Source organism: Acipenser ruthenus, chromosome 1 (genome assembly GCF_902713425.1).
Source record: "Acipenser ruthenus chromosome 1, fAciRut3.2 maternal haplotype, whole genome shotgun sequence".
NCBI lineage: Eukaryota > Metazoa > Chordata > Actinopteri > Acipenseriformes > Acipenseridae > Acipenser > Acipenser ruthenus.
In genome coordinates this window covers 64,965,820-64,993,343 of record NC_081189.1, presented here as the reverse complement: position 1 = coordinate 64,993,343, position 27,524 = coordinate 64,965,820, and positions in this window count along the sequence as shown.

The window sequence follows — 27,524 nt, the reverse complement described above, 5'->3', positions numbered from 1 at the left end:
AATATATCAAAGGAACCATAAACAAAATAAAAAAGAAATATGAGTCTAAGTTATAAAAATATGCTTTCCAGTTTCAAGATTGAGAGGTTAACCAGTCAAATAACTAAGTCAATAAGCTAACTAAAAGTTTAAATATATAGATTTAAGGGTCTCAAATCAATAAAAAAATGCTTACTTTAGTACTCATAACAGGCAAAAAGAAACTCGCCTTATACAAATTATTAAGTTTATTAAGGCTCACAAAAGTAAGAAGAATATAAAAGTTAGAAATCATGGTACCAGAATTACACAAGCAGGAATAAAACGTTTAAACAAACATTTTCATAAGCACGCAGGCTTTCGTAGGGTCACTTACACGTGCACGCAGGATTTGTGCACATTATATACAGTGACGGTGTTAAGCAGCGTCTGTTGTGTTGGTTGAAATGAAAACAGCATTATGTTTCAACAAGTTCAGTTCAGGAGCAGTTTCAATTGCATTTAGTATTAAGTTGTAATATTAGTTACTTCAAACTTGTAAATAAACTCAATCAGTGTTGAAATGGTTCCGACCTTCATAGTTGTTGTTTTCAAATGCATACAATTTCATCAGTTTAGTTCAAGTATTATCTTGTTTCAATTGTTCATCACAGTAACATTGTTTGTCTTTTTAATCTTAGCAAAGTGTTATACTGTATTAAACGTTTTTACTTCTGGTTTGCATGCAGATATTTATTATCCAAACAAATAGTATTTTACTTGAATCTTAAAGGCTTTGAAACACAAGGTGAAAGACAAACTTAATTAACATCACAGCATCTCAAGTCTCATATTTTAAGAACTGAAATGTCATTTTACCAAGTACATTCAATTACAACTAAATTAATGTTTTTTTTGTTAATGGAACATTTGTATGCAAAAATAAATAAATAATTTGATATTAATGATTATTTTCTTAACTGACAAATTATATGCAGGAATAAATACATTATTCAATGATATACCTGCATTTAACAATGAGCTTCTGAATCCTACAACTAACCAGAAAATGTTTGAAAAGCAATCTATTTTTTCGTAATTTCTGACAATTTACCAATAAGCTTTGGTAATCATAAGATTAACCGGTAAATGTCCAAAAAGCAATCTATTTCTAAATAATTTCCAACATTCACCGGTAAAATTTAGAATTGGACTTTTACCGTAACATATACAGTACTGTGCAAAAGTTTTAGGCAGGTGTGAAAAAATGCTCTAAAGTAAGAATGCTTTCAAAAATAGACATGTTAATAGTTTATATTTATCAATTAACAAAATGCAAAGTGAGTGAACAGAAGAAAAATCTACATCAAATCAATATTTGGTGTGACCACCCTTTGCCTTCAAAACAGCATCAATTCTTCTAGGTACACTTGCACACAGTTTTTGAAGGAACTCGGCAGGTAGGTTGGCCCAAACATCTTGGAGAACTAACCACAGTTCTTCTGTGGATTTAGGCAGCCTCAGTTGCTTCTCTCTCTTCATGTAATCCCAGACAGACTCGATGATGTTGAGATCAGGGCTCTGTGGGGGCCATACCATCACTTCCAGGACTCCTTGTTCTTCTTTACGCTGAAGATAGTTCTTAATGACTTTTGCTGTATGTTTGGGGTCATTGTCATGCTGCAGAATAAATTTGGGGCCAATCAGATGCCTCCCTGATGGTATTGCATGATGGATAAGTATCTGCCTGTACTTCTCAGCATTGAGGAGACCATTAATTCTGACCAAATCCCCAACTCCATTTGCAGAAATGCAGCCTCAAACTTGCAAGGAACCTCCACCATGCTTCACTGTTGCCTGCAGACACTCATTCGTGTACCGCTCTCCAGCCCTTCGGCGAACAAACTGTCTTCTGCTACAGCCAAATATTTCAAATTTTGACTCATCAGTCCAGAGCACCTGCTGCCATTTTTCTGCACCCCAGTTCCTGTGTTTTCGTGCCTAGTTGAGTCGCTTGGCCTTGTTTCCACGTCGGAGGTATGGCTTTTTGGCCGCAAGTCTTCCATGAAGGCCACTTCTGACCAGACTTCTCCGGACAGTAGATGGGTGTACCAGGGTCCCACTGTTTTCTGCCAATTCTCAGCTGATGGCACTGCTGGACATCTTCCGATTGCGAAGGGAAGTAAGCATGATGTGTCTTTCATCTGCTGCAGTAAGTTTCCTTGGCCGACCACTGCGTCTACGGTCCTCAACATTGCCCGTTTCTTTGTGCTTCTTCAAAAGAGCTTGGACAGCACATCTGGAAACCCCTGTCTGCCTTGAAATTTCTGCCTGGGAGAGACCTTGCTGATGCAGTATAACTAGCTTGTGTCTTGTTGCTGTGCTCAGTCTTGCCATGGTGTATGACTTTTGACAGTACACTGTCTTCAGCAACCTCACCTTGTTAGCTGAGTTTGGCTGTTCCTCACCCAGTTTTATTCCTCCTACACAGCTGTTTCTGTTTCAGTTAATGATTGTGTTTCAACCTACATATTGAATTGATGATCATTAGCACCTGTTTGGTATAATTGTTTAATCATACACCTGACTATATGCCTACAAAATCCCTGACTTTGTGCAAGTGTACCTAGAAGAATTTATGCTGTTTTGAAGGCAAAGGGTGGTCACACTAAATATGGATTTGATTTAGATTTTTCTTCTGTTCACTCACTTTGCATTTAGTTAATTGATAAATATAATCTATTAACATGTCTATTTTTGAAAGCATTCTTACTTTACAGCATTTTTTCACACCTGCCTAAAACTTTTGCACACTACTGTGTATATATACTATGTGTATATATATTCTAAGATAGTTTGGAAACACTTGCGGATTCTACATAATTCAGAAAAATTAAAAAAAGTATTTTAAGGCCCCAGTTGTAGCATTCAAAAGAGAAGCTAATTTAGGTGATATTTTAGTTCACAGTAAACATAAAAGAATAATTGACAAAATAGGTTCTACGAACATATGCACTAGTAGATGTAAAGTGTGTAAATACATAGACAAACGTAAAAATATAATTAAACATAAGAACACCACATATCCACTAAAAACTAATACCTACTGTAAAAATAGCAATGTTGTTTATGGAATAGCCTGTGAAAAATGTGATGAAATCAAATATGTTGGAGAGACTGGAACTACTTTATATAAAAGAATTCAGAACCACCTTTCATTAATTAGAAATAAAAAAATGAATGAACCAATAGTACAGCACTTCACCAGTCAGGGACATGACATAAATGATGTAAAGTTTGTAGTATTAGAACAGCTCAAATTAGACAATGCGACATATAGAAGAATAAAAGAAAGTAAATGGATAAATAGACTGAACACGATTATGCCAGCGGGACTCAACAGAAAAGAATGAACTAATTAACTTCAATAAATATATAACATTTAAATAAATAAACAAAATTCATTCAAAAGTTGTGCATGCTGATGCGCTGGGGAGGCCAAATCTAGACTGATCCTCAGAGCCAGCATTGCATGATATAATAAAAATATAAGTTTATATAAAGTAGTGTTAATTAGAATTAATACAGATTCAAAGATAGAAGTAAAAATGATGTCACAATATATAGAACACCATTACATCATGTAATGATTTCCATTACACGAGAGTAGATGTTAAAACTTCATGCTGATTTGAACTCGGCTCTCGCCAAGATAAGCACCAACTAAGACGTAGCTTTACAGTAAACTAATGTGATCCATATGTGTCTCCATCCATTTACGTTTCCTTCCATATGATGATGTAGATATCCTTCTGTCTGGTGTTAATGGCTGAAGTGTAATGCTGGCTCCAGGGATCAGCTTATTTTGCCTCCCTGGCGCATCAGCACACACGACGGCTGCGATGCTGGCTCCGGGGATCAACCAAAGTGCGGCCTCCCCAGCGCATCAGCATGACAACCGTCTGGATTGAGCTAAGTAGGGTACATCTCTGGGGTTTTCAAGTGGGCACCTTCCATCCTCAGTGTTTCGTCGACTAGCCCACGACACCTCAAGAGGGCTCGACGGTGATTCTGGCGTCCCAGCATCACCCCCCTCCGTCCCCCACTCAACTCAGCCCAGCTTACTTACCTGTCCCCAGCCAGAATCTTTCCGTCTCAACCACAGCCAGTTGCTGCTCCTCTCTGCTGCTTCAGATAAGTTCTTCACTGTGCGACGCAACTCTTGGCCACTGAATCCGACGTCTCTGAGAAACCGGGTTGTAGAGTGTGCCACAAATCCTCGACAACCCACTTCCACTGGGTAAACCCGAACTCTCCATCCTCGCTGTTCCGCTTCAGTGGCTAGTTGAGCATACCGCAGTTTCTTCCTCTCATACGCCTCATCTACAGCGTCCTCCCATGGCACTGTTAACTCTACCAGGTGAACAAGGCGTGCTGATCCAGACCACAAGACAATATCTGGTCGAAGGTTAGTGGTGGCAATCTCAGGTGGAAAAATAAGCCGTTGACCAACATCTGCCAGCATATTCCAGTCTCTAGCAGCTTCCAGTTGTCCTGGGCGAGGATTGGTTTTAACACCTTTTCTTGGTGGTTGCTCTCCTGGGCGGAGGAATGTTGTCTTTTGTGTGTAATGTTTTGATGGAACAGGTGGCAACTTATTGGTCATGTTACGCTTGTCTTCCAATGCTAAGGCCAAACATCGCAGCACCTGGTCATGGCGCCAAGTAAACCGTCCTTGGCTAAGAGCCACCTTACATCCTGTCAAAATGTGCCTTAATGTTGCAGGTGATGAACACAAAGGACATGAGGGATCCTCTCCTACCCAGAGGTTTAGGTTCTGTGGTGATGGGAGAACATCATATGTTGACCTGATGAGGAAAGAATAAATCATGAATTTGAATGTAAACAATAACAAGTAGTTGTCATGCCGTCAAAAACCTATAAATACCTCCAATGTTTGGATTCAAACACAGGCTCCCTTGAGAAAGATATGTACAACATATCGAAACATTGGGCAGCTGGCTCTTTGAGCTAATATATATATATATATATATATATATATATATATATATATATATATATATATATATATATGTATATATGTGATATATACACACACAGTCACAGACAAAAGTATTTCGGCAGTTAAAAAAATGAGAAAAACCACAAAGAAAGGGATTCCTATAATTTCTAATTGTTCTATTGAAAGATATAAATTAAAGTAGAGATTCAGCTTTATAATCAAACAACAAATTATTACATAACATGCATAACATGCAAAAACTAATTTCATACTTTCAAACTAATTTCAGACAAAGTATTTGGGAACCCTTACATTTGTATTTTATGTCACCACCCTTTTCTTCCTTTACAGCTTGCAGTCTTTTTTTTGTATTTTGAAACCAGTTCCTGGCATCTTTCTGCAGATACTTTTGACCATTTGTCAACAAATTCACCTTTGAGTTCTGCAATCGACTTTGGTTTCCTTTTTGCAACAACAGCCTTCAAGTCAATCTACAACATCTCAATAAGATTTAAGTCTGGGTACTGAGATGGTGTGACAGTCTGGCTCGCAGTGGTGTGGTGGATGACGTCACGGACCAGGAAGTAACTGACTCCAAACAGTGGATGGGCGGGTGAAACTGAGTGCAAAAGCACTCAGCGTATTTAATAACAAACAAACAAAATATTTAAACAAAATACAAACAAAAGGGCACGAGGGCCAAACGAATAAATAAACAAACAAGTAAGTGCCGTGCTGGATTATCCAGCACGTATTAGCAATTGTTTTTTAAATATTATTCCTTCTCTCCGCTCCCCGTACTCTCTACTCCAACACCCCAACATCAAGTGCAGAGAGCTGCAGGTTTATATACTCTGGCCGAGGGATTAACTAGTTAGTAATTATCTTATTATCCCCCGGCCAGAGTCTGCACGCGTTTGGTAAGGATGCATGACTGTCAGCTATTTAAAGTAATCAGTAGCTGATCAGCCATGCATCCTCACGGGGTTTTTAAATAATAATAAAAGACGCGGCGCTTTTACCCGCGCCGCAAACAAAAATACAAATAATAATAAATAGGGGCGGGACACTCCGCCACACATGCCCCCCCTTGTGCGCAGCACACATGGCCCCAATGGCCACCTCCCCCCTCAGTCTTAAAGTCCCGGAAGAGGGGGAAGCAAGTTACTTCTGGGGGGTGGCCATGGTGGAATCTCTGGCACCCCCCCATTCTTCGTGGCCGGCAGTTCCCTCTTCCGGGGCTCCCGCCACACTCTATCCTGCCGCGAAAGTGCGGCTGGGGGAGCTGGTCTCCTGACCTCTCCCCCCTTCTTCATGGCCGGCAGTTCCCCTCCGTGGGGCTCCGACCACATGATCTCCAGCCGCGAAAGTGCGGCTGGGGGAGCTGGTCTCCTGACCTCCCCCCCTTTCTTCATTTCTGGCAGCTCCCTTTCATGGAGCTCCGGCCATCGTGTAGCGACCCCAGGCGAAGCAGGATCCCTGGCGACCCCAGGCAAAGCCGGACCCTCGACGACCCCAGGCGAAGCAGGATCCCTGGCGACCCCAGGCGACGGCAGCAGCAGCGGACCCTCGGAAGGCGACGGCAGCAGCAGCGGACCCTCGGAAGGCGACGGCAGCAGCAGCGGACCCTCGGAAGGCGACGGCAGCAGCAGCGGACCCTCGGAAGGCGACGGCAGCCGCAGCGGACCCTCGGAAGGCGAACTCGGGAGGGGAGCCCCTGGCCATGGAGGCGGCAGCGGGAGCTCCACTTCTCCCTCGTACCCTGTGTCCTGTGGAGAACAAAAGGCAGCCCCAGGCGATGCAGAACAGCCATCCCCAGGCAATGGCGATGGTGGGAGGGGAAAGCAGTCCTCCCACAGCGGCTGAGACGGAACCAGCAGGTATTTACCCTCTGCTGGTGGAGCTGGGAGTGGCAAGCAGTCCTCCCACGGCGGCTGAGGCGGAACCAGCAGGTATTCATCCTCTGCTGGTGGAGGTGGTTGGGGCAAGCAGTCCTCCCACGACGGTTGAGGCAGAACCAGCAGGCATTCACCCTCTGCTGGTGGAGGTGGGAGGGGCAAGCAGTCCTCCCACGACGGTGGAGGCGGAACCAGCAGGCATTCACCCTCTGCTGGTGGAGGTGGGAGGGGCAAGCAGTCCTCCCACGACGGTGGATGTGGAACCAGCAGGCATTCACCCTCTGCTGGTGGAGGTGGCGGAGGCAGAGGCAGCTCTTGCTGCTCTGCTCCTGGTGATGGTGGAGACAGAAGCAGCTCCTGCTGCCCTGCTCCTGGTGGTGGTGGAGGCAGAGGCGATGGGGCGGATGCTGGCCACTCAGAGGGAGGCTGTGGCGGTGCTGGCTCCCTCTGCTGTGGCGGCTGGGCTGGTGTGTGCCGTGCTCCCTTCAGCAGCATAAATAGAGGCTGCTGGGGAACACCAGCATCCTGCCCTTCTCCCCCCCAGAAAAATTCAGGGGGTTGAGCCTGTAACTCCTCCCCTTCTGGCTCTTGGGACTGCAGCTTGGGTCCTAAGGCTGTGGAAGCGCAGACTTCCACCTCTTGGGCTATGGACGCACCGACTCCCCCCTCTTTGGGCTGTGGACGCACTGACTCCTCCCTCTTGGGCTGTGGACGCACCGACTCCTCCCTCTTGGGCTGTGGACGCACCGACTCCCCCCTCTTGGGCGTAGGACGTTCGGGCTCCTCCCACTCGGGCGTAGGACGTTCGGGCTCCTCCCACTCGGGCGTAGGACGTTCGGGCTCCTCCCACTCGGGCGTAGGACGTTCGGGCTCCTCCCACTCGGGCGTAGGACGTTCGGGCTCCTCCCACTCGGGCGTAGGACGTTCGGGCTCCTCCCCAGGCTGTGGAGGCGAAACCAGCAGGCATTCTCCCTCTGCTGGTGGAGACGGTAGCGATGGCTCCTCTCCCTCTGATGCTGGAGACGGTAGCGATGGCTCCTCTCCCTCTGATGCTGGAGACGGCAGCGATGGCTCCTCTCCCTCTGATGCTGGAGACGGTAGCGATGGCTCCTCTCCCTCTGATGCTGGAGACGGTAGCGATGGCTCCTCTCCCTCTGATGCTGGAGACGGCAGCGATGGCTCCTCTCCCTCTGGCGCTGGAGACGGCAGCGATGGCTCCTCTCCCTCTGGCGCTGGAGACGGCAGCGATGGCTCCTCTCCCTCTGGCGCTGGAGACGGCAGCGATGGCTCCTCTCCCTCTGATGCTGGAGACGGCAGCGATGGCTCCTCTCCCTCTGGCGCTGGAGACGGCAGCGATGGCTCCTCTCCCTCTGGCGCTGGAGACGGCAGCGATGGCTCCTCTCCCTCTGGCGCTGGAGACGGCAGCGATGGCTCCTCTCCCTCTGGCGCTGGAGACGGCAGCGATGGCTCCTCTCCCTCTGGCGCTGGAGACGGCAGCGATGGCTCCTCTCCCTTTTGTGCTGGAGATGGCAGCAGCAGGGTCTCTCCCATATCCGCAGCCAGGTAGTTGAACACCATGGCTGCGATGTCTGGGAGGGAAGCTGGGTGGTGTTGTTGTTCCCAGGCCTCCCAGCGCTCCCCATCTCTTGCCCACAGGAGGTTGATCACTGCAGGGAGGGCTTCCTCATAATCCCTCCCCGGCTCCACCAGCCAGTCCCAGACTCCCTCAGAGGAGAGTGCATTCGTCCTCTTTGGAGGATGCAGGTCCTCCCTCACTGGACGCTCTGGCTCCTCTTTCTCCTGCCATGGAGGGGGTTGGTCGGGTGCTATGTGACCCACCTCCCCAACAGCGAAGCACCACTCCTCACCTTTCAAGCAGGTGGGGCAGACGTCCAGCATGGTTGAGCTACAGTGGGACCTGCGACCGGCCCCACGCTGCTGTAGCTGCTGCTTCCTCCGTCCGCTTCTTCCCATATTTTTTTTTTTTTTTTTTTTTTTTTCTTCCCCAAAAACACACAAAAACACTTTGAAAAAAAAACGAACAAAAAAACGAGCTTTTCTTTCCTGGTCCGGCTATTGGAGGCGTTTGTTTTGTCCCACGCAGGACACCATATGTGACAGTCTGGCTCGCAGTGGTGTGGTGGATGACGTCACGGACCAGGAAGTAACTGACTCCAAACAGTGGATGGGCGGGTGAAACTGAGTGCAAAAGCACTCAGCGTATTTAATAACAAACAAACAAAATATTTAAACAAAATACAAACAAAAGGGCACGAGGGCCAAACGAATAAATAAACAAACAAGTAAGTGCCGTGCTGGATTATCCAGCACGTATTAGCAATTGTTTTTTAAATATTATTCCTTCTCTCCGCTCCCCGTACTCTCTACTCCAACACCCCAACATCAAGTGCAGAGAGCTGCAGGTTTATATACTCTGGCCGAGGGATTAACTAGTTAGTAATTATCTTATTATCCCCCGGCCAGAGTCTGCACGCGTTTGGTAAGGATGCATGACTGTCAGCTATTTAAAGTAATCAGTAGCTGATCAGCCATGCATCCTCACGGGGTTTTTAAATAATAATAAAAGACGCGGCGCTTTTACCCGCGCCGCAAACAAAAATACAAATAATAATAAATAGGGGCGGGACACTCCGCCACAGATGGCCAATCCATAACTGTAATATTCCTTTCTTTCAGAAATTCCTTTGTAGACTTTACAGAATGCTTAGGGTCTATATTACCCTGCTGGAATACAAACTTCCGTCCAATAAGCTTTCTAGCACTGGGTAAAAAATGAGAGGGCAGAATTTCTTGATATTTTGCAGCATTCATTGATCCTTCTACAATACAAAGGTCACCAGTGCCCGAGGAAGAAAAAACCCATACCATCACACAACCTCCACCATGTTTAACACTGGGCATGATGAAGTGTTCTTTAAATTCTTCTCCTCTCTTCCTCCAAACATATTGTTGCTTTCTTGGTAAAAAAAAAAAAAAAGTTGTATTTTGGATTCGTCTGACCATACAATTTGGTTGAAGAAATCATCAGGCTTCTTCATGTGTTCAATGGAAAACTCCAATTGCTTTCTTTGTGTATTGTGTTTAACAAAGGTTTGCATCTTGGTTTTCACACATGGACATTTATCTTGTTAAGGTATTGTTGAATTGTTCACTTGTGAATTTCTTGACCATCTTCTCTCAATTCTTGTATCAAATCTTTTGCAGTAAACCCTGTTTTCCTATTTCTGGATCCTATTTGTTGGTCCCTCTTTATTGTTGTATATGTATGTAAAATCTAGCATTTGTTGTTAAATTTTTTGAACCAACTGCTAAATCACAATGGAGTCAGTTTATTACTCACCTTACTGCATTTAAAATAAGTTTCTGTACAGTTTCCTTTCCTTATAAACTGATATTTTTCATTGCCATTTAAATAATAATAATAATAATAATAATAATAATAATAATAATAATAATAATAATAATAATAATAATAATTTTAAATCCCTTTTTATTAGTAACTTGAAATTTCGTAAATAAAACAAAACATTGACTAATGGTTATATCCTCCATAATTGTAAATAATATTGTTTAAAATAAATGTGGTTATTGAAATAAAATGAAGTTACAATGTTAACAGGTCTGCAGTCGGGATACCTAGCCACTTTGCAACAGTAGGTCATATTATCGTACTTAGCTTGAGTCATGGGTTTGCAGCGATCCTGAATTTCTAAGAATACAGTGGCTCTCAAAAGTATTCACCCCCCTTGGACATTTCCACATTTTATTGTGTTACAACATGGAATCAAAATGGATTTAATTAGGAGTTTTTGCCACTGATCAACACAAAAAAGTCCAGAAAGTCAAAGTGAGAAATAAAATCTACAATTTTTTCTAAATTAATTACAAATATAAAACAGAAAATAATTGATTACATAAGTTTTGCCCCCCTTTGCTATGACACACCTAAATAAGCTCTGGTGCAACCAATTGTCTTTAGAAGTCACATAATTAGTTGAATGGAGTCCACCTGTGTACAATTAAGGTGTTTCACATGATTTCTGGTTAAATACACCTGTCTCTGGGAGGTCCCACAGTTGGTTAGTACATTTCCTAACAAAAACTACATCATGAAGACGAAGGAACATTCAAAGCAAATCCGGAATAAGGTTCTTCAAAAGCACCAACCACGGGTAGGATATAATAACATTTCCAAGGCACTGAATATCCCCCGGAGCACAGTAAAGTCCATTATTAAGAAATGGAGAGAATATGGCACAACTGTGAATCTGTCTAGCACAGGCCGTCCTCAAAAACTGAGTATCCGGGCGAAAGGACACTAGTCAGGGAGGCCACCAAGAGGCCTATAGCAACTCTAAAGGAGTTACAGTCTTCCACGGCTGAGCTGGGAGACACTGTGCATACGGCAACAATAGCCTGGGTGCTTCACAAAACTGGCCTTTATGGGAGAGTGGCAAAAATAAAGCCATTGTTGAAAAAACCTTGCATCAAATCTCGGCTAGAGTTTGCCAGAAGGCATGTGGGAGACTCTGAGACCAAGTGGAAGAAGATTCTATGGTCTGATGAGACCAAAACAGAGCTTGTTGGCTTCAACGCTAAGTGCTATGTTTGGTGCAAGCCTAACACCGCACATCATCCTGAGAACACCATCCCTACCGTGAAGCATGGTGGTGGCAGCATCATGCTATGGGGATGCTTCTCTGCGTCAGGGCCTGGAAAGCTTGTGAAGATAGAGGGCATAATGGATGCAGCAAAGTACAGAGAAATCATGGAGGAAAACCTGCTTAAGTCTGCATGGGACTTGGGAGAAGATTCGTCTTCCAGCAGGACAATGACTCCAAACATACAGCCAAAGCCACACTGGAGTGGCTTAAAAACAAAAAGGTCAATGTCCTGGAGTGGCCCAGTCAAAGCCCGGACCTCAATCCAATTGAGAATATGTGGAAAGAGTTGAAAATTGCTGTTCACCAAAGGTCCCCATCCAACTTGACGGAGCTTGAGCAATTTTGCAAAGAAGAATGGGCAAAAATTGCACTGGCCAGATGTGCAAAGCTGGTAGAGACTTATCCAAATAGACTCATGGCTGTAATTGCTGCCAAAGGTGCCTCTACCAAATATTGACTCAGGGGGGTGAATACTTTTGAGAGCCACTGTACTCTGTCAATACTGATGGGTTTAATTTGTTGTTGTATTGTTGTTGTCTGTAGCAGAAGAATGACTAGAAAGTGTATTTTGAGAAGTGAAAGCATGTTTAGCACGCAGGTGATACAGCAGACTAGATCCTCTTCTGTGATACTGGAAGTGGAACTCACTTTGACAGTAGATACAAGTAACCGTCAACTTCCCATTCACAAGTCCTTCAGTTTGAGTGCTATGATACATAATGTGGTTCTGTGACTCATTTTATATTCAAACGATGACTATACTCATTCAATCCTGGCATGCATTTGAGTGTATTAAAATGGTGCTGCAGGAAATTAATTACGGTGTGCTAAGAAGGTCAAGACAGGGGATGGTGAGTACCAGGTGTTAAAAAAATTAATCAAAAACAAAATGTGACAAGTTAATCGCAGAAATTAACTGCGATTAATTGACAGCCCTAATATATAAATATACATACACACACACACACACTCTGTGTGATACTAAATTTCCATAGATAAACCATGTTATCTGTTATAGTGTTTAAACCCACATAAAGTCTCCAAAAAGTTGTATACAACTTACAAAAATCATAGTTTTCCAATTATTATCAAATTTAAATCAGTAATAATTCAGCATAAATTCTGATGTTCTTGCACTTGTTTTTTGCACATATTTCATTTGTTTAAAATTGTGATGTCAGGGATTTAATGAGTAAGTATACATTTCTGTAGCATATTATTGTAGACAATAAGGTATTTTTCAAATGTTTTGAACCCATAAAAAGGAATTCAAAGTTTAAAATTGCAGTGTATTTTGAACTGTTATTATAGCATAAAGCAATATCATAAGCACAATTAACTATATTCTTAGGCTCTTTAAACAGCTTTCAGAATCTATCCCAATAACTTCTCATTACTCACACAACTGTTTCAGTACACATGCACACCTGCACACCTTCTTATATGTTATTGCATACATAACACACAACACATTGTTACTTCTTATCACGGGATTTTTAGTACTACCATATGATTATCTGTAAATTAAAGAGGTTTTATTATATTTCTTCTTTTAAAAGTTGTTAAAATGTATAGCTCTTATCATTGCCAATAATTTGTGGCAGTTTCATTCATAACTATGTGTTCAGAACCTTCCATCTTAGTCTTGTTCTATTTCACCTGAAACAAAGTATCCAATTAAGACTATATGCGTGTTTAATTAAAAATTCATTAGAATTTTGTATGGATAAGCAGTCGCCAATGTTAGGAAAGGTTATTTCTCCATAATTGCTGTCTTTAAATAAGATGCAAGATTGGTGCACAAATAATCAGACTTTCATTGTAATGACGGTCGTAAATCATTGTTTTAGTGAGCTCCTTAGCTGATAATTGCTACATACGACAGAAGTGACACATGATGATATTAGCTGTCTATATATAATACTTAAGACAATAGTTTGTTATCAGTCAAAACAGATATTTGCCAAGACAATTAATTAATCTTGGGCCAAAAGTATACTCAACTTGTTGCTCACCCCTAAAACATTGCTGTAGTAGGTAGTAGAATGAACTACACTTGAGTTTGCATTTATAACCTCCAGCTGCTGTAGGTGTATGCAAAAAGACGAACTTAACTTTTTTTTTTTTTTTTTTAATAATGTCTGCTTTCTGATAGGTTGAGTACGTGACTTTATCTCACTTTAGGGGGGTTCTGAAGCAGTTATGCTGCATTTGGACTTCAAAATATGCACATAATTTTTATCTTAGATCTGAAAAACACAGAAGGAAGTACTTTTCCATGGTATTCAGACATACACACATGGTATATAATATTAAAGATTTTATGCATTCAGATTTAACAAGCATGAATGAATAAATGCTGCACCCTTGGTTTTACATTTTATTCTTTTCACCTGAGTTCCCTTGACATTTTCTTTTTGGGTATGGTTTATAATTTTAAATCTGTTTTGTAGCTGATTGGCCCTCTCTATTCCCAAATGGCCTGGTGGATGGGTGCATTAATAGGGACTCTAGATACGTATTCATTACTTAAATTATTAAATTCCTCACATAGGAATTTTAACCTTTCTGACACTGTTTTCCAAAGCTGAACCCTTTGCTATATTCTGGCACTTTATTTTGTTGCCAGTACCTATTTAAATGTACAGTACAATGAGCACTTAAATGGGAAATAAATCTGAATGTCACCTGGGCAAAATTAACAATGTACAACCAAAAAAGACTCCTCAAAACAGAAAATGTAAATGCAGTTAGAAAATGACAAATATGCTGCTGGTGCTGTAAATTAGGGGTAATGTTGTCTTTGTTCAGCTACCTTATTATAATGGTTTGATTATTGTCTTTTTCAAATAAGACATTAAGACTTGCTGGGCTTATTAAAAATGTAATTGTTTATTATGTATACGCTGGTATTGCATTTTCCTTTAATCATGTAGCATCCTGGGATCCAATTGCCTGTTTGCTCATAAACTCTGGTAACAAGGAATGGAAAAGCAGTATAATAACTTTGATACTGCAGCTAAGCCTCTAGAACTACCACCGAGGGGCAATAGCAGGCATATTTCACACTGAGAAAATAAAGTATTCTTTAGCTTTATTAAAATTCCCAATTCTTACTGCCTGAATGAACATCGTTTATGAGAGGAAAATCAACATCATTTCTACTTCAGCTATCTGATGACAAGTGAGAATTATTGTCCTGCATTCTTAAAAAGGCTCACACCATGATAGTTTTTTCATTTACAGGAGACAGCAGTGTCCACAAAGGCCCTTTGTTAGTTCTGCTTGGTGAATTTCCCCTATAGCTCACAGTTTTTTTTTTTTTTTACATTCACAGCTATAACTACAGTTATAGTACCAGCATCTTTTTTACAATATTATTGTTAGGATTAGGATTTAGTTCTTGAGAATACAAAATTCAATAGACATTTTTATTTTTGGTAAAACTTTTCACAACTATGTATTTGTCAAAAGGGGACAATACTGTCATGACCCTCTTTGAAGATATTTTTTATCAAAGGGACTTATCAACTCTTTTCTAAAAGTTAAAAGGCCAACATTACACATAAAGGAAATGTCAAAACAACATAAATAACTTCAAACGCAGGTTTATTTTATTTTTTACCTGTTTGTGTTTTATTAGAACTCAGAAACTCTAAAAGCATAACAGAAAAAAAAAAAAAAAAAAACATCTAGTTTTGGCTGTAATCCATTCAAATAATAGCCAGCCGATGTATCTTTCTTTAATGAGAACCTAAAGCAAATTACAACAAAATGAAAAGGCAAGAACAACTGATAACCATTAAAATACTATTTTACAGGTTAGCTTAACGGAGTGAGCAATATTGGCAATTTAGAAACTCAAAATTCTCTCTCCATTGTTGTGAGTATGTATCGCAACGTGCACATGTCACTCACATTCCTCACCTATTAGGAAGTACATGGTATGGCTAAAAAAAATGGCTGTGTAAATTGCCTCCTGCTAAAAAGTAAGGCAAATTGACCAACAACCTACGTTTTTTTTTTTTTTGGCATGGAAACATGTCCAAAAGCCATACCTTATGTTCGAGGGACTTTGCCAGTGAAGATCTATTACATCTACCATATTCCTTCGAATTTAAGACCATTTGTGAATCATTTTTTGCTTCTCAAAAATAGCCTGTGTCTTAAATTTGAGTACAGTAGTGATGTGTGTATTAAAATCACCAACAAAAGACACAGCTACCTGAGTACACAAACAGCAACGTGACTGACTGCTGAGAAAAGACGAACCAAAATGTTACTGCCCAATCTTGAAATCACCCATGACATACAGGCAGCCATTTTCAAAGAAGTGGCATTAGCTTCTTGAAGAATTCAAAGAGAAGTTTCTACAATTTCAGCATTTCTAACAAACAGTGCCAACTTGTATAGATCAGAAATGCTGATCAGTAATCACAACTGGAAATGAGAAGCAGCACATAACTGTAATGTTCTATGTGATAGCAGATGTCGGCAAACTGCTTCCACGTGCATAATTGAGGTTGTATCTTTGCATATTTATGCATATTTATGTAATGTTTTGTTTTTTCCTTAAATTGAGGGTGGGAAATTTGGGATACGTCTTAAATTCAAAGGAATAATGTAATTCTTTATTAACGTAAAATCTGCTGGAGGTAACTTCTTTGACCAAATAGGAAAAAATAAGCATACATTCAGGAGTTTAGTGTTTATTTATTTATTTTTTTAAATAATTGTGTATGTGACAACATTTATTCAGTGTTTCAAATGATAGTGCTTTATATTTTAGTTGTTTTATAAGCAAGGTTATAAAAATACTGAAGCTATTACAATAGTAGCCCTTTGTAATAAATAAAATAATAATGAAGCCTTTTGCAAAGCACAGAAAGATATTTTTTTCATCCTTTACACCTTTATTATCTTCATGTTTGGTCATCAGATACCTGATTGATTTAAGCCTAGAATTTTCTGTCCCTTAGCAATAAGATGCAATTCAATGTACACTAGCCGTGAGTAGCACCTACCCAGGACAACAAAGTCATGTTTGTACCCAAAAATGTATTAAATGTGCATAGCTGGGGGGCTCCCAAGTGGCGCATCTGGTAAAGGCACTCCACGTAGCGTGCAGGATGCACCCTACAGTATAGCCTGGAGGTTGTAGGTTCAGGTCCAGGCTGTTCCACTGCCGACAGTGGTCCTCCGACGCTGTAGCTTTGAGGTGGCTGCATGGCGGGCCTGCACAGTGAAAAGAAACAGACGGCTGACGGCACACGTTTCAGAGGACGCATGTGTCCATCTTCGTCTCTCCCGACACCACCAGGATTGAGCGACCACTTACACAAAGACCACTTTAACCAAATTAATTGAGCAAGATTTGTTTTAGAAGAATGGAAAAAAAAAACTGTTGGTTCCAAGCATTATTCAAAAAGACAAATATGGGGCTTAAATTCAGCTTACTGCTTGACAAACAAAGTTACAAAAAATAGTTTTGCTCAATCATATGTTCAATACAGTCTGTAGTTATCTCTTAAATATCATGGATAGAAAAAACTTATTCTGATACTCCAGAAACCAAAAGTGCTATAAAAGATCTCTTTATTGTGTAGACCATTTATTTATTAGATACTCTTTTGGGATACTAGTCCCTGCTCACATGGATTAGATATGTGTCCCTAGACTTGAGATTGACAGTCATTTGCTCAAATCCAGCCTGTCTGGAATAACTGGCCATTTGTTCAAAGTTCACACATTGATTAAACAGAACTTTGACCTTACAAACATTACATCCATATATAATGTGGGCTACAACGTTTACATAACGTACCTGTAATTTTTCTTTTCATTGTTAACATCCTGCAAACTTTTTACACTTATAACTTTAAAGTCTGTTTCAAAGCTCTTTTCAAAATGTCAGCTCTAGTGCATCTAAAGTTTTCTGGGTCTAAGAGCTGGCATAAATCGCTATCTAAACAGTGTTTCTATAGGTAGAAATGTCAACATAATAACTGAAACAGAGTTCAAATCATCCAACAATGTTTTCATCTCTGTCGCTAAGAATTACAGAAAATCTGGATACATCCCACAACCACCCTCTGATTTCAGAAACAGATTTAAATGTTAGCTTGCAGCGTGGAGCGGGGGTTCAATCTTCTAAATTTCTAATTCCCTGTAATTAGTACCTATTTTCTATTTAAGCCCTGATCACCTGCACCCTTTCTGTCTAGTGTTTCGTTTTGTAGCAATTCTCAGACACCGTCATTTCGTGCTGCACCGCTAATTTCTAAACTTCGTTGCCTCGCTCACTGCAGGTCATTTTTCTGCACAGCGCTGCCAAGATATTATTTCCTACCTGCTCACGTGATCCTTTTCATTCAGCTTCTCTTTCGGCTCCAAGAGTTCCAACGTTAGCCTTCCCTGCTCCACCTCAGCAACAGCGCCGTCCAAAGCCCAGCTTCATTACTCAACTTGTCTGCAACTTTATCAGAAAGACTGGTCCTCAGCTAAACTTTCAAGCTCTTTCGTCAAGACATCGTCATTCCCGTTGTCAATGATTGCCTTACTTTAGCTCTATTAAATCCACCACGACGCTTTGTTTGCGTAATCTCTCTTCCTCGCCTGCAATCAGACGCCCCTCCCCGATCCCACAGAGCAGCACAATTTACCGTTCCATCAGAAGATCCTGCCCTGGACCTCCATCAACTACGTTCAAAGTTTTTTAAAGACATATCCAGCCCATTACAAATTCCACTTCAACCAGTGGCGGCTCAACATGCTCCAACGACAGTGCTGTGCTGCAACTTTTCCACCAGCGCCTCACAGACCATGGTTACCATGGCAACGCCCTCATTTGAGTGACTGCGGGGAGTGGTAAGTTGCCATGGTGACCAGGCAGCTTCATCAGGCACTGCGTGCTCTGCCTCAGTACTGCAATGTTTTGGCTTCCTGTTGCTGCGCTTTCATCTAAATACTGCATTAACTTATTCACATACATGACTAACTGACCTAAAACATGTCGAATATTTACTATTCAAATCTAAAGCAATAAACATAGACAAGGATGTTCTACATAGACAAGGATTTAAATTGTAATAACCTCATATATTCTACTCTGCTTCACTCATGCCATGGTTTAATTCCAATCATAACCTCTAGATGGCAGTATAATACCACGTTATATTGAGAGGAACGGTAGTTCCTTGTACAAGTTAGTGTAGCAGAACGCTACTTTGTGTTTTGTTTTATCGTTTTAATTAGGCTACTTTAATTTTTAGAACGCCCCCTTATCTTTCGTTTCTTTCCCTGTGCCAATCACAGGATGATTCCCCTTACCTGGATCATTTAAAAAGGCTGATTTTACAGACAAGGAGAAAATGGAATAGGAAGCAGGATGTAAGGGAACGGGAGGCTGTCATTACGGCGGCGGTAAGCTACACCTGTATTTAGGCTGGCCCAATGTGGTTTACTGGGGTAGAACAGCAGGCAATCATGTCATATATGCCAATCGCTCAGCTTCCTATTCGCTCTTTATGTATCTATGTTGAATAAGTACAGAAATCGGCTGCACAAAGTGATTTAAACCTTTAAATGCAAGGCTTTTTCCAGCGAAGAAGCTGTGCAGTTGGCATATGCGGCATGTTTGCCCTCTGTTCTGCCCTAGCAAACCATGTTGGGCCGGGCTAAATACAGGTGTAGCTTACAGAGGGGGTGCCCCTCGCCAGGTACCTGCAGAGAAATCGGTGGCCCAGCGTGATTTAACCCATTAAATGTAAGGCTACTTTATTCAACATAGATACATAAAGAGCAAATAAGAAACTGAGTGATTGGCATATGTGGGAAGTGTAATCGCTGTTCTGCCCCAGTAAACCACGTTGGGCCAGGTTAAATACAGGTGTAGCTTGCAGAGCGGGTGCCCCTTGCTGGGTACCTGTAAAGAAATCGGCGGCCCAACGTGATTTAACCCGTTAAATGCAAGGCTACTTATTCAACGTAGATACATAAAGAGCGATAAGAAGCTGAGCGACTGGCATATGTAGCCTGTTTGCCTGCTGTTCTGCCCCAGTAAACCACGTTGGGCCGGGCTAAATACAGGTGTAGTTTGCAGTGGGGGTGCCCCTCGCTGGGTATCTGCAGAGAAATCAGTAGCCCACCGTGATTTAACCAGTTAAATTCAAGGCTACTTCTTCAACATAGACAAATACATTTATGCACTAAAAGCCAGCGAATAAGAAGCTGAGCGAATGAGAAGCTGGTGAATAAGAAGCTGGCGAATAAGAAGCCAACTTCAGCCTCGTCTCTAAAACCACCAACGTGTGAAACGTTTGTATGTAAATGGAATGTGTGTATAGTAAAAAAAAGTGCTCTATTCCTAAACAGCAGTGTTTATACCTCATTATACCTGGACTCTTGACCGGAGGGTTGTGGGGTCAATCCCGGGTGAGGGACACTGCTGTTGTACCCTTGAGCAAGGTATTTTACCTAGATTCAGTATAAACAACTGGATAAATTGGTAATTGTACTTAAACATAATGTGATATAATTGTGACAATTGTAAGTTGCCCTGGATAAGGATGTCTGCTAAAAATTTAATAATAATTTAAATGCAATCTGCTGAACTGTTTTCATTTGACTTGGTATTTGTATATTCTGAAATATAAGAATTTGCATTTGAATTTCAAATCATGGGAAAGCTTAAAAAATATTTCAGTTTTAAACACTTCAATAATAATGCTCATAACAAAGTAGAGAGACTTCTCAGTATTGCTGGTAAAGTTGATTAACCTGAAAGATGCAAACTAAAGGACACTTTTGAGAACTTCATGTTTATTAAACATAACAAACAAAACAAGTAAAAATAATAATTGTGCAGTGCACACATATATAAATATATACATATATCTCATCATTTATGTCAGTTTTTCACAAACCTGGTCCTGTGGGCCCACTGTGTCTGCTGTTTGTGTTCCAACTGAGTTCTCAATTATTAAATTGATTCCTCAATTGAACTAACAATTAGTGACTTAATGCAATGTTAGAAATATCCAACTCTTTTGGCTGCTTTCACAAACCCTGATCAGCACTAATGTTGGACTACTTTACCTGAGTTAACATTGGGTAGTCCTAGATTAGTGTTAATTGAGGCATGTGCAGTGTAGTGGATTATTTTCTTATAAGGTATTGCCTAAATGGCATTAAATAACTCAATAAAGCTAGACACACCATTAACAGTACAAAGAGCTTATAGATGGAACAATGAGGGTAAGAACTAGCCCTGCCCGGTATCTCTAGGATACTGGGAACTGAAATAAGATAGAAAGGGTAGTTTGTGTATGTTTATTTCTCTTTTATATTTTATATACTTTTAGAGGTATGACAGACATAAGTTTCCTTTTGGCACAGCGCCACATGTAACTGTTGAGAAGCTTCTAGAAAGTCTGCCTGAACTGCCCCCACCGGCAGGAGTAGCAACAACCAATCAGAGACTTATTATTAACCTCTCTATTCAGACGAACCAATGAGAATCTAAAGTAAACAACCTTTGTGGGTAACAAGGAGCAACCAGTAAACTAATTTTAGCTGTCATGTCTAGCGTGCATTTGTCTTATGACTGTTTTTTCTGATTCTAAGAAATGGAATCAATTTTCTTGTGACTGCGGCCCTAAATGGCCTTGTGGCAAAGTGCCCCGCCCCTGTGTGCATTTGTGTGTTCTGTGTATGTATGTATGCGTGCGTATGTTAATGTTGGTGTATAGATTGGTACACGGGATATAAACGGGTCTGTGTTTCACGTGTGTTTAAAGTGTATAATTATATTTAGGCACGAGGATGGCACATCACTTCACGTGCAGATAAAATGTGTATAATGTGTGGCACGGGGTTGCACGTAATGAATTCACGTGCTGGGATTCAAGTGAGTAATTAATTAGTAATTGAATCCCAGCACAACAGTATATATAGATGCACGTTTTAGTCACTTGTGGTTAGGTGTTCGGTGAGTGGAGAACGAGTGTGGAGAAGGAGAAACTAAATAATAAGAATGTAAATATAAAGTAAATAGTGTTTTCACTCACCGTGTTTGTCTGTCTGTGCACTGTTTAGTTCGTTTTGTTTGTCCTTTTTATTTTGGCGTGTAGTGCCGTGTCCCGTGTTTTTGTCTGTTCAAACCTTTTATTTTCTGTTTATTAAATGCTGAGCGCGATCACGCGCCCAGCTTATACCAAACCACATCTCTCTGTCGTTTGTGTTCCTGTTTCTGGTCTGACGCCACCCACTCCGGCCGTCTTTGTGACAGGCCTTTACTTCCTTTAAGCCTTAAAACCAATCCTTATATGGTTACACTGTTTAATTTCCTTCTTGTATGATGTTTCAGAAAACTATATAAGCTGCATTTAAAATTAGCTCGGTGTGCGTCTCTGCCTATTGCTAACAGAGTCTGTGTTACTTTGTTGAGCGCGCCAGTTTGCAAACTCAAAATAAAGGTCTTTGATTGAACTACAGCGTCTCCTCATTGAGTCAACACGCAGGCTGGAATAAAGGACTTGGGAAGAATAACCCTTACCATACTTAGGTTCAAGGGTGTTTGAAAACTTCCATTACAGCAGCCAGCCATTTCTACAAATAATTCAAAAGCTCTGATTAGACATTTTATTCATTCAATTGAGGGTTCAATTCGTAATTTAAAGCTCAGTTGGAACACAAATCAGCAAACACTGGGTCCTCAGGACCAAGATTGGGAAGCACTGTTTTATGTAACTTACTTCCTATATTGGTACATACCTGTTAATTATTATGAACTACGTGATTACTGTGTTTATGTTGTTATTATATAAACTGCTTTCCTTGTGTGTCACCTTGGATAAAGGCCTCTGCCAAATTCATGTTAATAAATTAACATTTGTTGTATGGGAAAGTATTTGAAGTCCATTTAGCATTTGTCACATATTTGCATTTGTATTTAGTTTGGTAGTAAATGTATCACATTTGCATTTGTATTAAGCAAATTCGCAAGAACATTAACATTGCCACTGGTCTCATCAATTTCCTACTATCTGGAAAACACAAGTATGCTCAAAACCATAACCATCACATTTAACAATGGAGTCACCCATACCTTTCAACATTTATGCTCAAAGTTTGAAATCATGGATAGAGTCTACATTGTTCGAGAGCAGTTCCCAGTCATTGGTGCTCATGCAATCACCATTCACAAATGACAGTTAGGATGGATCGTGGTAACCCCATTTTCTCCTATGGACAAAGTTTCATTGCACTTTCCACAGTTATTTCCTTAAGCGGTATCCACCTTATCAACTTTGACCCCACCTGCATCTATGCATGTCAAACTGCAGTTGAAGAGTACCATCGGCTCACAGGGATTTATTATCCGAAGTTGAAAAGCTTGAAGGAGACTAACATGCACAAGAGACACAAGGTAAAAGATCATGCGCATTTCATTCACCGAGCCATCATTAATGTTCAGGAACAGCAAAAGCCTCTGTCTTCTAAGAGAACATTGCACTTACACATCCATTCAGAGGCTTGAGCAACCCCAATTTTACCTCATGCTATGCAAATGCTACATTGCAGTGCCTTCTTCACTTGCAACCTCTGAAGGATTCATTAAAACACAGTCAACAAGAGGCTATCAGGAGCTTTGTTCACAAATAGGATCACTTGCCATCCACTGCGTCTCTAACTACTGTGGATATTTGTCACTTCTTAGGAGAACCTTTCAATAGAGGTGAGCAGCTACATGTTGCAGAGTTTCTCACCAAATTGTCTGAAATTTGTCCTGAAGTATTTTGCATGGTTTCAGTCACAATAAGTCATGGCATTCTATGTACTACATGTAACTACTGCTCATCAAACCGAGAGGTGTTGTATATTTATCCTCTACATGTACCTGCTGGTACAGATTCCATGTGTTTGGAAGAACTCATTTATAGAAATGACAAATGGGCAGTGATTCCTGGTAGCAAATGTAGGCAATGCAAAACTTCTCCAATCATGAAACGTGAACTTATTCAAACAGCAGGGAGACTGATTGCAGTCCAACTTATGCTTTGGGAAACCAAACCAGACGGGACCGTTACAAAGTGACACAATGCTCAGTTTACTGCTGTGCAGAAGAGCACGATTACTGTGGACAACAGGAATTACCAATTAGATTCCATTATCATACACCAAGGACAGGATGTTACTTCAGGACACTATGTGTCTGTTCTTGCTGTGGGTGCTACTGGAAAATGGTGCATGCAAATGATGCACTTATTTGAAGTCAAACCATGGTCAAGTAATGCAAACAAAATGTATATGTCCTTTTATGAAGAGATTTAATGCTTTACAAATGCCTTAGCCTAAGTTCATAAGACCACTATATCAAGGAGAATAATGGTTTTTTCCAGCATTAAAATGTGTTAGCATACTACCCTTTAGCACGGACATGCATATGTACCTTTTGAACCATTTATAACATTGTAGTTTTGTACCTACGTAAATATCAATATATCAATGCCTACCAAAATAGATTGTTTTCACCTCTCATGCAACTATAAGAATATAATGTTTACACTTTCAATACAGTCCAAAAGTCCCTTCTACCATTATTTTACTTTCAAATATTTTCTCATTTCTCTTATATTACTCTACTTATTATTCTCTTGTAATGTTTGTCTGTCTATTTACCATACACATTCTCGAATATCTTTCCCTTGCTTTATTCATTATTTGATGAAGTAAAAAAAGAAGTGATATCTATAACAAAATCAATGTAAAAAAACAAGTTAGAAAAAAACATCAGCCGTTTAAAGGGATGATATCAAACACAAAAGCCCAAGTTAGGAGAAGCAATTAGGCCAATCTTATCAAGAAAATAGGCACAATTTGAAAGGTGCTGGGGCCCAAGATTCACACATTCTTGCTTCTAACTTGGCGCCTTTTTTTGATCGCTTCGCTCCACTTTATCACTCCACTTGAAATGCTCTTTGTATGACTTGAAGTAACTGAGACACACACTCACACACTGAGACACACTCACACACTGAGACACACACACACACACACACACACACTGAGATACACACACACTGAGATACACACACACTGAGACACACACACACACTGAGGCACACACACATAAACTGACACACACATACTGAGACACATATACACTGAGACACACACACACACTGAGAAACACACACACACTGAGACACACACACACTCTGAGACACATACTGAGACACGCACACTGAGAAACACACACATACAACACACACAGTCTCAGTGTGTGTGAGTGTGTCTCAGTGTGTGAGTGTGTGTCTCAGTCACTTCAAGTCATACAAAGAGCATTTCAAGTGGATTGGACTTACAACATGACGTTCTTGAAGAGCACACGACCTTAGCCCGCTGCGCCACTGTGCATTTCAAGTGGAGCGATAAAGTGGAGCTAAGCGATCAAAAAAAGGCGCCAAGTTAGAAGCAAGAATTGTGTGAATCTTGGGCCCCAGCACCTTTCCAATTGTGCCTATTTGCTTGATGCTTGACAAGATTGATGCTTGATGCTTCTCCAAACTTGGGCTTTTGTGTTTGATATCACCCCTTTAAATGGCTGATGCATTTTTCTAACTTGATTTTTTACATTGACAATGTTTTTGTTATATATATATATATATATATATATATATATATATATTTAAGCGGTTTGCTATCACTGCAAAGATCGTACACTACAGCTTTTCTATCCATTCCTGCAGTTTGTCACTCTGATAGATTCTCGGGAGTTCCCCTCCTGCCTCAATCTTTTGTCTACCTATATCAACCGACATTCTTCAATTTCAACTCTACCCCCTGCCCTTTCGAGGACCTGGTCATGAAGCCACACACTTATCTGCTTTCTGAGATGCTCCGAATCTACTGTCACATTAACTTCCCGCTCCCTTGCATCAGGCCCCCATTCCTGTGACATCTTCCCGTTCCTGGATTCGTGCTTCCTCATTTGGCTCCTCTCCTCCAAACCGACCAACTTCTTCAAGACTCATTATTCGACTTTCAAAGTTATCATTTCATCAACACGAGCTGCCAGTCAGATACGGAAACCATGTCCTACGACTATCAACATTTCAGTCAAAGTGTCCTCTTATCCTGCAATAGACAATACACTCATAGACTACTCCCGACCAAATCAAGAGATTCGCAGCAGCCTCAGAGCAATGCATTCTTCATCCTCTCAGGTTCTGCAGCGGCCTCAGATCTATGCATTCTTCATCTGCTCCATCTAAATCACCTTAACACTTAAAACCAATATCCACTGCATTCAGCAGATCTCTGCTCTCTACAGCAGACCACCACATTCTACCAATGGCAGTCCACCGTTCACTATTACAGATCACTGCTTCAGCAGATCTCTGCTCTCTACAGCAGGTCACTGCTCACTATTGACAGCACTTATTTATTTACTGTTCAGCAGATCCCGTCCTCTACTGTCAATCGCTCCTCACTACAGCAGATCTCTGCTCCCTCTTCAGATCTCTCACTATTACAGCATGCAAAGTTGCTCTAGTTTACATTTTAAATCTGTAATTGCACTTCGCCAGAGCTCAATGCTCCAGCTTTCCTCCAATACGCAGATCGCAGCAGCTTTCTACAATCAAGGCTAACGCTAATCCCCATCTAATCAAAATACAGGGTGCTTGACTTTCTCAGCAATCTATTCATATGTCTACACATCCTCTCAAATATTACAGCATTAATACATGGTGAGAGACGTGGTACGAGACTGGAAATCTGTCTTGATTATGAGTTACGGAGTTCCACTACTAGGAACTCCGTAACTCATAAATCTCTGAATGTGAGTTCACCTTTTCCATTCCAAGCAGACATGACAGTAGCAAACCGCTGATCGATCCTGTATTAACTAACATAGGATGGTCGACATCTCATCTCTGCCCTCATTTCCAGAAAATGGAGTGCAAAGGGTGCTGAGCTTCCCCAGCAGTCGATTACATCTGTTCGTTCAGCTCCAGCTGCCTCCTCAACCGTCAGTTCCAGCTCCCCTTCTGCCTCAACTTTCGTTATCCAAGTTCTGTTAGTTGGTCCCATCTACTCCTCCCCACCCCACCTCCAGACTCTCCAGCTTCACCAGCTGCTATTTGACTGAGTCCTACTCTCAGTAACCTCCTTCAATCTGCTCAGCATTTATGTCTGCAGCCTAGCAGACATAAATGTCTATCTCCCTTTCTCAGCAATGTCAAGATACCTCTCCACCGGGAACCCCCCCCCCCCCCGGACCCTCTATTCATTGATTTCTTCTCACTCTATTATCACTCATCACTGGTTCTCAGCCCACCTCTCCACCCTCCTCTCCAGAACAGGCCTCTCTCCTCAGCTTTATACTCCCCATTCATTTCGTATAGGCGCAGCTACCTCCGCTGCAAGAGCCAGCATCAACCACAGCCTGATCAAGACCATGGGGCGCTGGTCCTCTTCTGCAGTACTCTTATGTTCATTCATCTCCCTCCGTTATAGTCGCAGCCCATTTTAAAATTGTTAGTATGCCCGGAGTGGGGGATACCTGACCGCCGGGGCCACGAGGTTTTCCCCTAATCAGCCTCAAGGGGTTTTTTCCTCTCCACTGAGCAGCAGGTATACATATAATCACATCCTACTAATATATTCACTAACCTCCCTCTGTTTGTCTCGTTTGTCCTTCTGGTCTTGTGTCTGTGTTATTTCGTGAGGTGCCGGGGGTCCATCCTTTAGGGGGCAAGTGAGTCTCATTTCCCCAACCTCAGGGCTAGGCATCCGCCTCCCTTAACTTCAGGGGGGTTCTCACCATGTGAGTCAGAGCGGACCCCCGGCCATACTGTTGCAGCTTCTGTTCTTATCTTGCCACACTCGAGGCTCTGTTCTATTCTGCCCTTCTTTCGGGACATGGGTCAGGCGCTCGAGTCCCAGGCAGCGTGA